The sequence below is a fragment of the Suncus etruscus genome, chromosome 5 (assembly GCF_024139225.1).
Source record: "Suncus etruscus isolate mSunEtr1 chromosome 5, mSunEtr1.pri.cur, whole genome shotgun sequence".
Classification (NCBI taxonomy): domain Eukaryota; kingdom Metazoa; phylum Chordata; class Mammalia; order Eulipotyphla; family Soricidae; genus Suncus; species Suncus etruscus.
In genome coordinates, this window is record NC_064852.1 from 119,110,167 (window position 1) to 119,126,864 (window position 16,698).

A 16,698-nucleotide genomic window follows, 5' to 3' on the forward strand; every position below is an offset into this window, starting at 1 on the left:
TTATCAGGCTGACAAAATATTTTTAAATCAAATGTTTGTGAGTGTATATAAGAAATAACTTTTGTCCTAACTGGCTTGTATGAGAAATATTTTTGGAAGGCAATTTACAGTATCTACATATATATTCAGTTGTGCATTTCCACCATCAGTAACCTACACTAACAGAAATAATGTGTATAAAAATATTTATATGTATACTATTATAGTATTATTTTTAGGCATCCAAGAAATTGGACCTCATCTTAACATTTATAAAGGATGATGAAAACTGGATTCATGAACATTCTGGGATAATAAATATTCTGTTTTAAAATGAGTGGTATATGTTTTTCTCACCTAAATGAGCATTCCTAATATTCTTTTGAATGATGAAGGTAACCAGAATCACTTGACTGTTTTGTGTTGGTAAAGGGTGGAAGGGGACGAGAGGGAAATGTGTGTATCTGGAAGGAGGTAGATCTGACTGATGGAGGTGAGGAATTTTCATTTGTACCTTTGTCTACTTCCCCTTTTGTCTCTTTTGAATATTGTCTTTATTTTTTCAGCTTTTCAAAAATATAAAGATATTGTCAATAGCCCAGAAGAGCCTATAAGGACACTGACCATTGCCCAGGGGTTGAAGACTGGACAGACGGCTAGTTAAAGGCCCATCCAAAGCCATGAGTCACCCTCCTGGTGTTCTGGTGGCAGCAGATGAAGCTGTTAGGACCTGGAACCAGTGCTCTGTTCAGAACATTTCCAGAAAGTGGAGGCTTGGGGAGAAAAAAGATGGATAACCTTGCTGACCTGAGGGTAAAACATGTTGGAATCAGACTAGAAACCTCACTGTCCCTTGGCTGAACTTGCTTGGTTCACTCACTTAGGGGGGTCAGTGTGAGGATTAGCTGCTCACTGCGGAGTGTTGTTTGTTTTGTCTATTTTATTTTAGGTTAAAAACTATTTCAGAAGCACTTGACTGAAATATATATATGCATATATCTCTTATGGAGGGATTTTTGTTGTTGGTTTCAAGGTTACCTGCCAAGATGAGTTCAATTCTAATTTCATTCAATTTTAATTGTGCCAGTCGGAAAACAAGTGACACTCATGTCTGTGGGTAAAATAGGTAATCATTCATTCAGTTTGAGTGCATTCATTAATTCCTTCTTATGTATTAGTATCTTCTTTTACCAAGAGTAATTTTCTTAAATAAAATTTTTATCGTATCACCATGAGACACACAGTTACACAATTGTTCAAGATTTCACTCATGCAATGTCCAACATCCTTCACCAGTCAATGTCCTCACTTTTCTTTCTGCCTTTTCCCTACCTACCTCAATGGAAAACATTTTTTCTTCTCTCTCTCTCTCTTTCTCTCTCTCTTTCTCTCTCTCTCTCTCTCTCTCTCTCTCTCTCTCTCTCTCTCTCTCTCTCTCTCTCTCTCTCTCTCTCTCCCTCTCCCTTCCTCCCTCCCACCCTACCCCCCAGAGTAGTTTTGTCAGTCTAATTCCTAATTCAGCAGAAATCTTCCTTTACGTGTTAGTTAAAGAATGTACTCTGAAGCTACACATAATTAGAGAATATTTCTTAACTAATAAACCAAAATGCACTGCTCTTGTTTTGAGAAGCCACACTAAAGAAAGGGAAAATGCATCTTGTAGACCCAAACTGAATATTTTAAAAAAATCTCCAAATTCTTCCGGGCTACAAAATCAAATGAGCAAATATCAGTAGGGCATTTTTCTGGTTGTTGTTTGGACTCAGATTTTGAGTCCAAATCTTCCCATATGTGAAGTTGGCTTTACCTCAAGTAGAACATGAGAAAAGTGGAAAGCAGTAGCAGTGTGGTGATATTGTCTGGCTGCATAGCAAGGACCTATGTCATGACCCAGATTGGATGAAGGCAGAAATAACAGGAATCTATTGGCTCAGTTCTGAAGACTTAAAACTTTATGATCAAGTGCTAGTCAGATTGTAAAGGAAGATGCTGCCATCCTGTCTCCTGAATTATAGATGGTTAACTTTCTTTTTTGTCTCTTCATTTTACCTGTCTTTTGGTCTAAATTATATTATTTTATTTATTTATTTATTTATTTTGGTTTGGGGGACATTGCCAATGGTGCTTAGGGCTTAAGGGGAGACAATATAAGATATTGGGGGAATGCATACAGATCAGCCGCATGTAGGGTAAATATATTGCCTCCAAATTTCTCACTTTTATAAGAATAATTTTATTGTAGTAGAGACCATTCTACTGGCTTCTTTAAAAACCTCTTTTAAAATAAAGTTTACTCTGAGGTTCTGGAAGTTAAGAGTTCATTATCCATTTAGGGAGAAGGAGGAACATAATTCAACTATAACTGTTGATAAATAATACAGTAAATAGTAAATGTGGTGACTGATACAGGTGACCTTGGATTTCTTTTTAGGCCCTGTGATTTACAATATTGATACTGGCAAGGTTTCCTGAATAAAACATTTCATCACCACACCCTTCACCAATAGCAGCTTCCTTCCACCATGTCCCAAAGTGCCCCCCCATCCTATTTGTACCCTCATTATCTACAGTGATGTATGTCTGACTTAAGATAAATTCTTGGTTTCTGTTGCTTTTGGGTATTTGTTGTTTCCTTATGATGTCTCTTTATCTCCTACACATGAAGAATCTATCCCTTTCTTTCTGGCTAATTTCATTTGAAGGGCACAAAACTCTATACAGAAAAAATATTTGGGGGGCCAGAGCAATATCACAGTAGATATTTGCCATTGCATGCTGCCACTCAGGTCCAATTCCTGGTGTCCCATATGTTCCCCTGAGCCCACCAGGAGTAATTTCTAAGAGCAGGACCAGGAATAACCTTTGAGCACAGCTGGATGCAGCCCCAAAACCAAAAAATAAAATAAAAAAGGGCATTTCCCACTTGTATAATCATTGTATTACTATTCACAATAGCCATATTCTGAAAACAACCCAAATGTCCAAGAATAGATGACTGGATCTAGGACTCTTTTACTCAGAGCCCACTAACTCTACTTTTCAGGTGATCTACTCTATTCTTCTTCCCATGTTCCTATTGTTTTCAGTGCATTCTTCTATCATAGAAATTAAGTAATTTTTATCTCCCTAAGAGACCATAGTGCCCCCTAAGAGCAGGAACAATGCCTTTTCAATCTTGGTATCTAGATCAGTGCCTGACCAGACAAGGGAATAAATAGACAATGGTATAATATTCACCTTTTGAAGAATTCTAATCTATATTGACACTTGCATTCTTTTTGCATAACAATATACCCAAATCTATACTCTCTTCTGTGAAACAAAATGATGTACAAATTTGAAAATTAAAAACAAAAAGAAAACATGTTGGATATATTGTGACATTATTGACAGAAAATTCTTGGTAGCTGCTGAAATATGAAAACCCTAAACAGTGCAAAGGATGCTTAAATTCAGCTGCCTTATAAATGAAGCAAGTTCAGCTAAAGGCTATATGGATACCTGCTTACATTAAAAATGAACTGGAGGTTTCAAAACGGCAGCTAAAGAAAATGGAACTGCTTCTGTGGTAATTGTCATAAAACTAATAAATGGTGTTCATCAGGGTGGCCAATGGGAGCTGTGTGTAAAATCTGAAGAAGACAAGTCAGAAGGGCACCTTAATCACAGTCTTTATGAGGAAACTCAGAGATATGAATGCATTTTCCTGTCTCTACTAAAGACAGAACAAGAATAGTTTATGTTACCGCATGCAAGGGTTTGTTGACTTCGAAGAAAGAATTCCCCAAAGGAACACTAAATATCAGATGACTTGAATTCCAGCAAAAGCTGTGGCTTGACATCTTCCTGTCAGTTAAATGAAAACTCTGTCAATATATGGTGAGTTCTTTCACCTCGTCCTCTCTGGAAGATGAGGAAAATTTAAAAAACCATTTAAGGATTGATATTTTTAATTCAGAAAATGGATTTAATTTTTACCTCATAGATTACAGGTGGTTGAATGTGCAGTATGGAACCTATTTCCTGACAAACACTTCAAAAATAGCATTAGCACTGAAAAAGATAGCAAATATGTTTGCTATATGGCCCCTCAACCTATGTACCCAGGGAACATGCCTGATGTTGCTGTAAAAAGAGGGCTCGAGGGATCTAGATTGCCTGAATTTGAATGAGGGTCACAGATGTAGCCATAGCTACCCGCAAGGCAAGTAATTTACCCTTTGTATTATTGATTCAGCCCTGATATAGATGCTTTTTTGTTTGTTTTATTTTCAGATCATACACAACAATACTCAAGGGTGACTCCTGGTTCTGCACCCAGTAATAACTCTTGGCAGTCTGCGAGTGACAGAAGGGCAGGGATTACATAGGCTGCAAGGGGTTGAACCTGGGTTGACCATGTATAAGACAAGCACGCTGCCCTTGTACTATGACTCCAAAACATGGGTCAGGAAATTCTGAACTGTATGTTTTATACTGGCTACAAAGTAGAATACAGATAAAAAAATTAAAAAATAGCACTGTTTTTTTTATCTGTATGCACTTTTATTTCCATTTTACAGATTAGTAAACCAAGACAAGAGAGATTGAGCAATCTGTTCCAAGTCATAGAGCTATAACTGATCAACTTCTAATACAAACTCACAGTTTGTTGTCTAGAATCTATGTATCAGTTTCTGTTTTAGCAACCTCTAGATGTCTGTTTATAAGTAAACAGCTCAAGATGAAAAAAAATTGGCATGTTCTTTAAAAATTCATAGTCTCACAGTCTCCAGCTGTTCAGCATTCTTTTTTCCTACTTTTCCTTCAACATTTTGAATGGCTTTATTAGCGAAAGTATTCCACTGACAAGTAGCCATTCATCTTGTATTGTTATTAATCAAAGACATATGTGACAGAGGTCCTGATAGGTATGAAGTAACAGCATGATCTAAATTGATGTAATTCTTGTTTGACATAGAGCAGCTTAATATTTGGGTTAGCTCACACAGCTTTATCATTAGAATTTGCAACAGGCTTTCTGAAATACCTGTAATAATGAACTCTCTTCTCCAATATTTAGTGAACAAAGTTAATATGCTGTGGTGAGTCAACATACAGGAGGATACACGTCCTCCTTTGACTGACACATCAGTTTGTGTATGAAGATATCCTCCCCCAAAGATAGTTTCCTCCTTTATGTGCTCATATTTGTTCTAAGATGGACAAATGTACTATATTAGCAGTTATCAAATAGTGTGCCTACAGTTCTGGATAAGTTTATTTAGGGTGCAAGATGATCAGTGTTGAAAGTTTGAAAGTGGTTGTCTTAAAGTAGGTAGGAATCAAAATGTCAAATCACTGAAGGAATTAAGTGTCAAAGGATTCAGTTCAACTGGAAGCTAGAGAAAGGAACTGTGACTGTGGGATGGCAATTGCCCACACTGTGTGTGTGTGTGTATTGCCCACACTGTGTGTGTGTATGTGCGCACGTGTGTGTGTTAGCAGTGGTATGTGTGAGGATGGGTGTGTACACACAGAAGAAACTAAGCAAGGGTATACTGGTAAAATAAGAATTCATGGGGAAAGGCCCTGCTACACAGCATTTGCCTTTCATTTTTTCTAAGTAAATACACCTACCAGGGATAATTTCAAGCTAACAACAGTTAGTTCAAAAACAAATTCTTTATTTTTATTTATTTTACTTTGGGGGATATTTTGATAGCTAGCAATCAACATTCTCAATTCAGCATGAACCTGCCCTGCCAATATCCTTTAAACAAATGAATGTGCTTATCAGGACCTTGAGACTAGAGATGCTATTGATGAGAGTGAGCATCTATCAGGGCAGTTAGAGGAGAAAGTCAACAAAATGAAGTTTGAAGATGAAGGTTAAGAGTGAAGTCATGTAGTTAGAAATTACTTAGTATAAAGGAGGCCAGATATTTTGGAAGGTTGCAATAGAGTTACTGAATAAAAAAATCCCTCATTTTCCTGACCTGGTACCAGTGAGAAAAGCAGAGGAAGAAGCTGAGATTTAAGAAGAAAAAGTCAGCTTGCTCAGATTGATACTGATACTATGGTTCAACATGATACTCCATTGTCCCTGACATTATATATGCAATTCTCACCCCTGCCAGGTTATATGAATATCTGGCAATGCTGAAAATGTTATTCCAATCCAGGTCATCAAGGAATCATCAAGCAATTGAAATAAATGTATTCATTCAGCACAGGAGTAGAAGTTCTAGAGGCAAACAGTATTGGGAAGCCCTGCCTGGTAGTGAGCCGGAAAGGTATAACCTTTCTTCAGGAAATGTTAGGTCCAGAGAGATTTGCTAGAATACTGGTACAGTGACTGAGAGAGAAAATAGTAGAATAACCTATGCAAGTATTATGTCAGAGATTCTGGTTGTTGACTCAAAAATAAAGTCTTTTCCACTTATATTCTTTTCGTTTGGGGCTAGTGTAAGAGCATTTGACCTTGTGACTAATTTCAAGCTAATGAAATGTAAATGGAAATTGTTAGGTGGAACTTTCTGAAAAGTTTTATAAAACATAGACCAGTAACTGATCTTTGGCTTTTTCTCCCTTTTGTTCACCCTCATTTCTACTCTATCCTTCAGTCCCAGGTGATGACTGGGATGACTGGGACTTCAACTATTGGGGCCATATGATAGGCTGGGAAACAGAAAGCAGAACTAAGGATGTTGTTCCAAAGAAATAATACAGAGGTATTTTCTATGTGATTTTCATGGCATTTGTGGTCGACATACCTCTGTACATTTTTTTTTTCAGGCAAAGAAAAATAATCTTTTCTCTTGTTTAAACCACTGTTATTTCCTACCTTATTGCCAATTGCAATTCTTGTCTCCAGAGCCAACTAGCAAGTCAGGTACTAAGGAAAAGGAAGCTGAGATGAGGATTTCATTTCAAGATTTGTAATAAAAGGCAAGGAAAAAAGAAAGCAGCACAGTTATGTAGAGTAGGACATTGGATAGAAGAAGCAAATAGTAAACCACTTGAACCCCACTTCTCTGATGAAAGAGCTCCTTAAATCTAAATTCTAAAGCCTCCCACCAAGCATTCCCTCTTGCCAATAAGCCACAGGCAATTTGACAGATGTTCTCCAGATAGTAGTCAAGTGCTTGCAGCTGTGAGGAGAATAGGGTCATCTCAGAGTCGGGAGCCAGGTAGGTCATTAATACAAGGTTATTACACACAGAACCAAACTGCATTGATGGCAGAAATTTTAGAAACATTTCAGTATATTTCTCATCTATAAAATCAATTTGTGTTTGACTTTGCATAAACTGATTAACAGACTCTCAATAAGAAGTTCCATATTTATTTGGCCTACTGCTGCCTTTTCAGGAAAAAAATATCAAGTCACTCACTTAGTGCTCTGAATATAAAGAAAGAGCCCACCCTACAACACACATGATTGCTACTGCCCCATTGGGTCTTTCTAGGACAATTGCCCTTTGAATCTAGGCAGAGGTTTCAAAACTCTGATACACCTGCAGATTCATGACAATAGGAGAACTACTTTGTGGGGTGCTAAGGCAGAAATAAAAAACCACAATGGTCCCACTCCACAATTAATCTCAAAGAGATACTGCAGCTGATTTGTCCCAGGAAAACCCAGTCTCTGGACTGCTAAAATCTCTAGAACCTTCTTGGGATAGGGGTGGACTGAGTCCCTGCCCTGCTGGAAAGGTCAGAGCCCCACCTACACCAAACTTCCTCTGGAATATAAAAAATACAGCTCCATCACTAACTTTAGAGAGACTCTAAGCTACTGAATATTCCCAGTTCTACAGCTTCTGGAGTGACACTTCCAAATTTTACAGTACTGAAGCTCAGTAAGAACATAGCAATATATATGGAAAATTTGAATTGAAACCCATTAAACTCAATGAGCAAAAACAATAACACAGAAGGTGTAAGTAGCACCTAAGAGCTCAGTAAATTCTCAGATAATGACTTTAGTAACATCATTATGAGATATATGGTGTAAAAAGCAATATAAAATAAATTATTTAGTTTCTGCTAAGGAAGAGTGTTGAGGTATGGGTGGGAAACTGGGCACTTTGGTGTTGGAACTTTGAATTCTGGAAACAACTGTATTATGAACAACTTGGTAAATCGCAGTAATTACATTTTTGAACACATAAAAATAAATAAAAGCCTTATTTGTTATAGGAATCTTTATCTGTAAATATTTATAATTATCCTTATATGTGATCCAGGTGTACCATACATTAAGTGGTAATAATTTTTTGTAGACTGGCAGGAAATTTTCGGCGATCATCTCTGGCTATGCAGTTAAAAACCATGATTCTAATCTACTTCTGATTTGTCACTGGACTTCTGGCTGCTTGAATGAAGATGGGGAGAACAGGGCATGTGAGGAGTAAAAATGAAGAGGAAGATTATTTCTGGAAGGAACTATAATAAAAGGAACCTAGGTGCTTGAGTGAAGGAGAAACAGAATATGAAGGGATGACTGTCATGAACTCTGATTAAAATGAAAAAAAAAAATAACCGTGATCAGCTTTATCTGAGGAAAGAGGTATCAGAGATGGGAATGCTAGATGTCTAGACACACCAAAGACATCCTGTTTTAAGTTCAGGATGCTCACATATTCTGCTGAAGATGAACATTTAAATCTCCAATGCCTTCTTTCTGCTTCATCTACACAGACCAAAGAGCAAGTGGGTCCTTGGGCTGCTCTCCATGCTGCCATGTAGAATGCTCTCCCCAGAGAGATAGCACAGCGGCGTTTGCCTTGCAAGCAGCCGATCAGGACCAAAGGTGGTTGGTTCAAATCCCGGTGTCCCATATGGTCCCCCGTGCCTGCCAGGAGCTATTTCTGAGCAGACAGCCAGGAGTAACCCCTGAGCACCGCCGGGTGTGGCCCAAAAAACAAAAAAAAAAAAAAAAAAAGAAAGAATGCTCTCCCCAGGCTGCTAGACACATTCTCTTTATCAAATTCACTTAATATTATAGACTTCCAATCTTCCAGGGCTGCCTGGAACCATCTAACCAACTTTATTTGGCAAGTACTCTCTGTCCTATCATTCTGAGTTCATTCAGGGTCCGAAATGGTCTGTTTTCAGCCTCCCACCAGCTAATCTTCCTTCTCTTGCTTTCCCATGTGAGTGTACCCTGGGTCTTGTCCTCTGTCTTTTCAACAGTCTGGAATCTATTTCTGGGCTACCTCTTCCATGAAAATTATTCATTTGCTCTGCATAACTCACTTAGCTCTCCAACATCCTACACCATACTGTCCCCACACACAACCCCAAATTAGTACTCCTCACTAGTTTTGAAAGCCTTTGGATACATGAGAATTATATCAGACTTAAATAGCTTTGGTACACAGAAGTATTTGGCAAATATTGTCAAATACTAACATGGGCAGCTATTTTTATTTATTTAGTAATTTTCTTTCTGAAATACACCTATTGGAGAAACATAGATTTAGAACATTAATTCCGTTTCAGGTGTCCAGCATCTAATTCTATGTCTGTACACATTACTTCATATTCCTGACCCAATGTCTGCTCTCTGTACACCCCATACAATTGAGTCCTTTACCCATTTTGTTCATACCCACCCCTGCTCCTTTGCTAAGCACCCTTCTTTTATTTTCCTTCTGCTTCTTCATTTGGACATGGATGGATTTTTTAAACAGTTAAGTTTCATGTATTGAATGTTTTACTGAGTGCTAATTGATATACAATAAATCAGTATAAATAAATGAAAACATGTATTGAGCGTTTTTTACCCTGCACACTTATTACTGACTAGAGCTGAGATGGAGAACATTGTCCAAAACTCCAGTTTCCACTTTGTACCATGCCTTCCTCAAATCTTATCTCTTTTCCTCTCTCACTTCCTACCAGCAATCCATGATCCAATTTCTCTCATTGTTGGGTTGCTTCCATTTTCTATAACTTTATGTCAATAAACTCATTATATGATGTATCTTTTCACCTGATTTCTGTTAGTCAGAATAACTTAAACTAATCTGTATACACTAAGCACTGATATTTCATTCCTTTTCTTTGTGGATTCATATTCTATTATATCTCTAGACCTCAACTCTTCAATTGATGGACCTTTGTTCTGTTTCCAGTTTTTAGCTATTTCAGATAATTCTTCAATAGAATATTTATAGAAGAGTCTTATATAGACATAGGCTTTCATTTTTTTGGGGGTAAATACAAATGGAATGACTAGATTTTTATGGCACCTGTATGTTTATCTTCACAAGAATCTGACAACATTCCATCAAAGTTTGGTGATATCAAATTTGTTTTAAGTTGTACCACATTCTCAAAAGAGTTGCAATGGTCAGTAGTTTTGATTATAATAATTTTAATAGGTTCACAGTTTATATGGACTCTTAAACTTTCATTTTTGTATTTTCCTGTTGATTAATGGCATTGAGAATCCTGCCAAGGTCTCCTCTGACATTCATTTTCTTTGATAGGTAAAATATCTGTTTATTTTCCCCACCCACTTATTTTGATTTTTGGGCTAATCCACTGGTGTTCAGAGAACCTTATGAGGTGCTAAGGATTGAAACCTCATCGGCTGTATGCAAAGCAAGAAGAGCCTTAATCTCTGTATTTTCTCTCTCTCTCTCTCTCTTTCTCTCTCCCTTTTCTCCCCTTAAAATATGTTATTTTTGAAAGATCTTTATATATCTTGAATGTAAGTCCTTATTACATCTGTTACATGATTTACAAATACTTTTTCCCTTCCTGTGGCTTGTCTTTTATTTTTAAGGCCAATCTTTTAGAATATCAGACATTTAAATTTTTGGTAAAGTTCCATTTATTCTTTTATATATTCTTTTGGTATCTATCAACCAATTTTTGCTGAACAGAAGGTCGTAAATATCTTTTCTTTTTTTTTCAAGAAATTGAATAATTTTAGATTTTATTATTAGGTTTATGATCTATCTTGAGCTAATTTTTATATATGTTGTAAAAAATGAATGGATCCCCTTGTTTTCCATTTGAATATTTAATTGATTGAGACATAGAAATTTAGGCAAGTTACAAGTCTTTTATAATTAACACTTGGTAAAAGCCCTTACTTCAAAAAAGAAAGAAAGAAAGAATAACCCAAACTCACAACTTGACTAATTTATTCCTATTTGTTGTTGCAATAATGGGTCACAAGCATGCCTGCATACAGTCTTCTGTGTCTGCTGGTGGCAGAAGTGGGGTTAGGGGTGGGAGTATCCATACTTTTCCTTGACACATGCTCTTTGCAAAGGGGTCAATCCTTACACTTTGCTGTTCTCTCACATTCTGGTTATGGCTCTTGCCAGATGGTGCTGTAGTGCTCACACACATACTTGCCTGGGATTACACAGCTGTCATACTTACTCAGTTTTGGTTGTAATTCTCACACATCCCTGCATGTTCCAGAGATCTCAGACTCTGCTATGGCACATGAAGGCCCAGGCAGAAGAGCATAAGACATTTGATGTATATAGCAACACCGGGGATTTAACCTGTAACCTCATCATGCTAGCTAATTACTATCACTATGGACCCAACTCTACCTCCTCTCCAGCATGTCTAATTTTTATTTACTTATTTTTTATAGGGACCATTTTTGGCCAAGCTTGGCCCAGTGGTAATCACATACCACCAAGGCCATATCAAGTCTTCAGCCTATCAGTGTTGGGGACCATTGGGGTCACACTCAGCAGTGCTTGAGGGCACCATGCACATGTGTGTTAAGAATTCACAAGTTAAGCATGTGCTTTGCTACTTGAATTATATTGTTAGTCCTTTAACTTGCTTAATTTTATTTTCTCTGGGAAGGATATGAAGGGTTTAGTCATACCTAATGGTGATCAGTGCCTACTATGGCTCTGGGCTCATCACTCTCCTGGTGATGTTCAGAGGACTAAATGAGGTACCCACGGTACTGTGTGCAGTGTTGGGTACTGAACCAAGGTCAGTGGCATACAAGGCAAGTACCTTATCTTCTCTACAATCCATGCCTCAATTTACCTAATTTTATGGTTTATTCCCCCCCTCCTTTTTGTCCCACTGACAGATGTTGCAGGCACAGTGCCCAGACAAAGATGCAATTCAGGGATTTTTCTCTCAGTATCAACTACCAAATCCTGGCCCCACTGCCTGGAAAAGCTGACTTAATTTTTAAAGACATTTTCTTTACTCATTCTATATTCAAGGTATCTCATTAACTTTTTTTTTTTAATTTAAGGAATAAGTCAGCATTATTGGTGTCTTATGTCCCACCGGCTTATCAGCTTATCAAGTCTGAATTCTATAAGCTTATTTTGATCAAGAAAACTCCTGGGCTTAGACTCTAAGCCTTAGAGTATGCGAGAAAAATAATGGGAAACAGGTTAGGTAAGAACTAAGAATGAATATACGTAATTGATACATTAAATGCTTCTAACTCATCTAAATGCTGACAATACTAAACTCATGCATTAGGGAAATTTCAGGGTTATTAAAGTTGAAGCATCTTTTCTGAGTGGACTTTAACCCTTACGAGAATGGAAAACTCTAAACAATATATATTTAACCAGCACAGAAAGAAGAAAGTTGATTGCTGACCTTGTCTGTTTGGTTCAGTAGGAAGCAAAGTCCATTGCTGTGCTCATCTTCTACTTTGGAGTGATCTAATAGAGGTGAATAAAAATGTTTTAAATAGTCTGGAGCAGTTGGTGATGTTCTTGGGCCTGAAATGACTAATGGAGATTCTTAGCCTGCTCATTGCTATTGCAAAGTATACTTTTTTTTTTTTTTGTTGGTGGTGGTATTGAGAGGTATCTTTGCTTTTTTACTCTTAAAAAACAATTTGAAAATATTCAACACTAGGGTTCAGTGCTAAAAATGCCTGCTTTGGAAGAATGAGACTTTGGGTTTGATCCCCAGTGCGGGACATAAGGACTGAACTCCATCCCAGTGACTCATCCCCACAATGCTCTAATGGAGTGAGCAGTGTCCAGCACACCACAGCCAGATGTATATGAGCACCATGGCCAGAGTTCAAACCCCAATAAGCACCACAACTATATAAATATGGGGAGTACTGAAGCCAGTAGTGTGACCCCTGGTGAACATGTGTGTGTGTGTGAGCACCAGAGGTGCCCTGGCAAGTCTTACAACCACAATGGGGGTGAGAGGTGGGCACATGTTCAAGTATCACAATGGAAATAAATGTTATGACCCCTGGTGAACACCACAACTTAATGTGTGAGCCTCATGACCAAGCACGTGTATCAACTCTCCTCCAGTAGCAACAGCAACAGAGCAGGGAAGAAGAGAATCATATCAAAACTGCAATACAGCTTTTACTTTTTTATCAAAGAATTTTCTTTCCCTTCTGGTATTTTCTTTTCATTTTTTTCTGGTTATCCAACACTTTGATGTTTTCAATCTCGCTCTCTCGCCTTCAAATCTAAGCTGATTCAGGTGAATGTTTTATCTATCTTAACAAGGATGTGTACATGTTGGTTGAGGGTCAAGTTTAATCAAAGAACTTTCTGAAAGCAGAATTTTAAGATTTAAGACCTCACTGGAAATATTATGTATCATGTGTAACTACTCAGGGAGGTAATAGAAATAAGCTTACATATGTAAGCTTCCATTCATCCATTCACTCTTCATGACCCTCATTATTTGATGGAAAATTACAAACTTCCATAAAAACTGAGACCATCTCATACTTCAAGTGTTCTTAGTGGAATAAATTAGTTCTTTCAATGCTACAGACCCTGAGGATTGGTTCCTAGGACATACATTGATTCAATATGAGTGAATCTTAAAATATGTACACAAAACAATAGCAATATTTTTCTCCTTTCTTCCAAGAATTGGTTTGTTGAACTGTAGGACTGACATTTGGTATTGCCAGGAGAGAAAGCTGCTGAAACTTGAAAATAGTCAACAGAAGATGACAGAAAGATATAAGAAATAACATCCTTCATGATAACGTTTCACTGGAAAAGCAAACTTCACTTGACTATTTCAAGACTGTTCAGCTCCTTTTTGATTTCTTTATGTTTGTTGCTTAACTACAGTAGAATCAAATATATTAGTATTACGAGGATCGGTATCCATTTTGGTTTCCTTAGGTTTATTAGGATAAAGCACAAAGCTTCCACAATCTCTTAAACATAAAAAAATATGGTTCAAGAAATAGTTGAGCTTTCACAAAGATAATTTTAAAAAAGTCTCAGAAATAAATATCTCTCCTCATTCTTGTATTCTACTATATTGGGGACTTTGCTGTCTACTGCTCCCAATGCTACCCAGTGAACTGACAATTCTATTCTATCTATTCTATCCATATCAAAGGTTGTTTCAGTTTGTTAGTTATGAGTTCAAGATCCCTTTCAAAGATCAACAATTCTATATGTTGATAAGTCTTTCCACCTATGCGTATAGTAGAGTGTTGATGCCAAGAAATAAGGAAGTCTTCAGCAGGGGCCTGTGATTTAGTAAAAGGGGCACTTGGAGCTTTCTCAAAAGAGCAACTTTTAGGTAACATGTACACTTTCTGAAAATGTTATGATGAATGGTGTGCAAATTAAAATCGAGTATGAGTGAGGCCCACTCCATTTGAATAATCCAGTTATTTTATTGTGCTAATTGAAACTACTCCATTGATATCATTGAATTACTTTTAATGCTATGGTTGGATTCATGCCTATAATATTTTAAGTCATGTTATGTTTGTCCTTGCTCTTGTTTCTTTTTATTGCTACTTTTGTATCAGTTGGTTATATTTTAAGATCTGTTTATTGATCTGCTATTGGCTTTTGAGGTACCTCTTTGTATGGTATGTTTTCATTGTTCTAGTAGTGGTAATATCTATCTTTAAATTTTTATGACCTCATAGAGTGACTCTTTACAATTTTATGTAAAAATTGGAAACTTTGCAACTATGAAGTTTCTTTTAGTCCCTTTATCCTTACTGCAAGAATTGCCATAGATATTGCATTTCCATTTACTATAAAGTTCAAAAGACTATATGAAGCTCCAAAATTGTAATAATTATTGTTCTAAATTGTGTTCATTTTTTTTTACGTGGGAGGAGGCACAACCAGAGGTGATCAGTGGTTCCTCCTGGATTTGCACTCAGAAATGATTCCTGGGATGTCTGGAATAGAGACTGGATTGGCCATATGCACAGCAAGTGCCCTACTCTCTATGCTATCACTCAGGCCCCCAGGGCATTAAATTGTGTGCGTTCTTAAAGGCTAAGGAAAAATAAAAGTTTTATTTTATAGATGTATGACTTATTTTATATAAATAATATTATCTACTATGTTTTAGTAATATATATCAGAAAAATAAGAGAATACTTGCCATAAACCTAACAGTATGCCCTACTCTAACCACAATACCATTTTCTGCCAATTGTTTCATTCATTTTGAGTAATATAATTACTATGTTTGTAAATTTGTCATGACCATCACAATTTTAGGCATTTTATAGGTATCTTATCAACCATCATCCCATGAAGAATTACTTAGTCAGAATTTATAACTGAAAAACAAAGCTTAGGAGAAGTGTGCCCAAATGAGCCTTAGTTAAAAGCTGGCTCTAATTCAAATCCCAGTCTATCATGTCTGCTCATAGTCACTAAACTCACTGCTTCTAAAGTCTGAGTGAAAACTTAAACTTGTAGTCTTTTTTATAAATAATATCTTTATTTAAAAACCTTGATTACAGACAGGATTGTAGTTGGGTTTTAGTCATAAGAAGGACACCCCCTTCACCAGTGCAACATTTCCATCACCAATGCCACCAATCTCCATTCTCCACCCTCCACGCTTGTATTCCAATAGGCATTCTACTTCTCTCACTCCTTGACATTGTCACCATAGTTTTCAGTGTAGTTATTTCTCGAACTGCACTCAACACTCTTTCTGGTGAGCTTTATATCTTGAGCCAGTCCTTCCAGCCCTCATCTCTATTATCTCTGGACATTATAACAATTATGTCTTTTATTTTTCTTTTAAGAAAGCCATAGATAAGTGAGACTATTCTGTTGTCTATCTCTCTCCCACTGACTTATTTCACTCAGCATAATATATTCCATGTACATCCATGTATAGGAAAATTTCATAACTTCATCTCTCCTGACAGCTGCATAAGATATTCCATAATATTACATAATAATAATATATATACCACAATTTCTTTAGCTATTCCTCTGTTGAAGGGCATCTTGGTTGTTTCCAGAGTCTGACTATTGTAAATAGTGCTGCAATGAATATAGGTATGAGAAAGGGATTTTTAAATTGCATTTTTGTGTTTCTAGGGTATATCCCTAGGAATGGTATAGCTGGATTATATCGAAGCTCAATTTCCAGTTTTTTGAGTAATCTCCATATTGTTTTCCATAAAGGCTGAACTAGACAGCATTCCTACTAGCAGTGAATGAGAGGTCCTTTCTCTCTATATTCCTGCCAGCACTGATTGTTCATATCTTTGTGATATGCCACTCTTTGTGGCATTAGATGGTTCCTCATAGTTGTTTTGATTTGCATCTCCCTGATGATAAATAAATAAAAGGTTTTATGAGTTCTCCACTCTACCATATCTAATGCCTTTATTTCTTCTTGAGGATCATTATGTTTCTTTCTTTTTTTGGGGGGGACACATCCAGTGGTGCTCAGGGGTTACTCCTGGCTCTGTGCTCAGAAATCACTTTTGGAAGT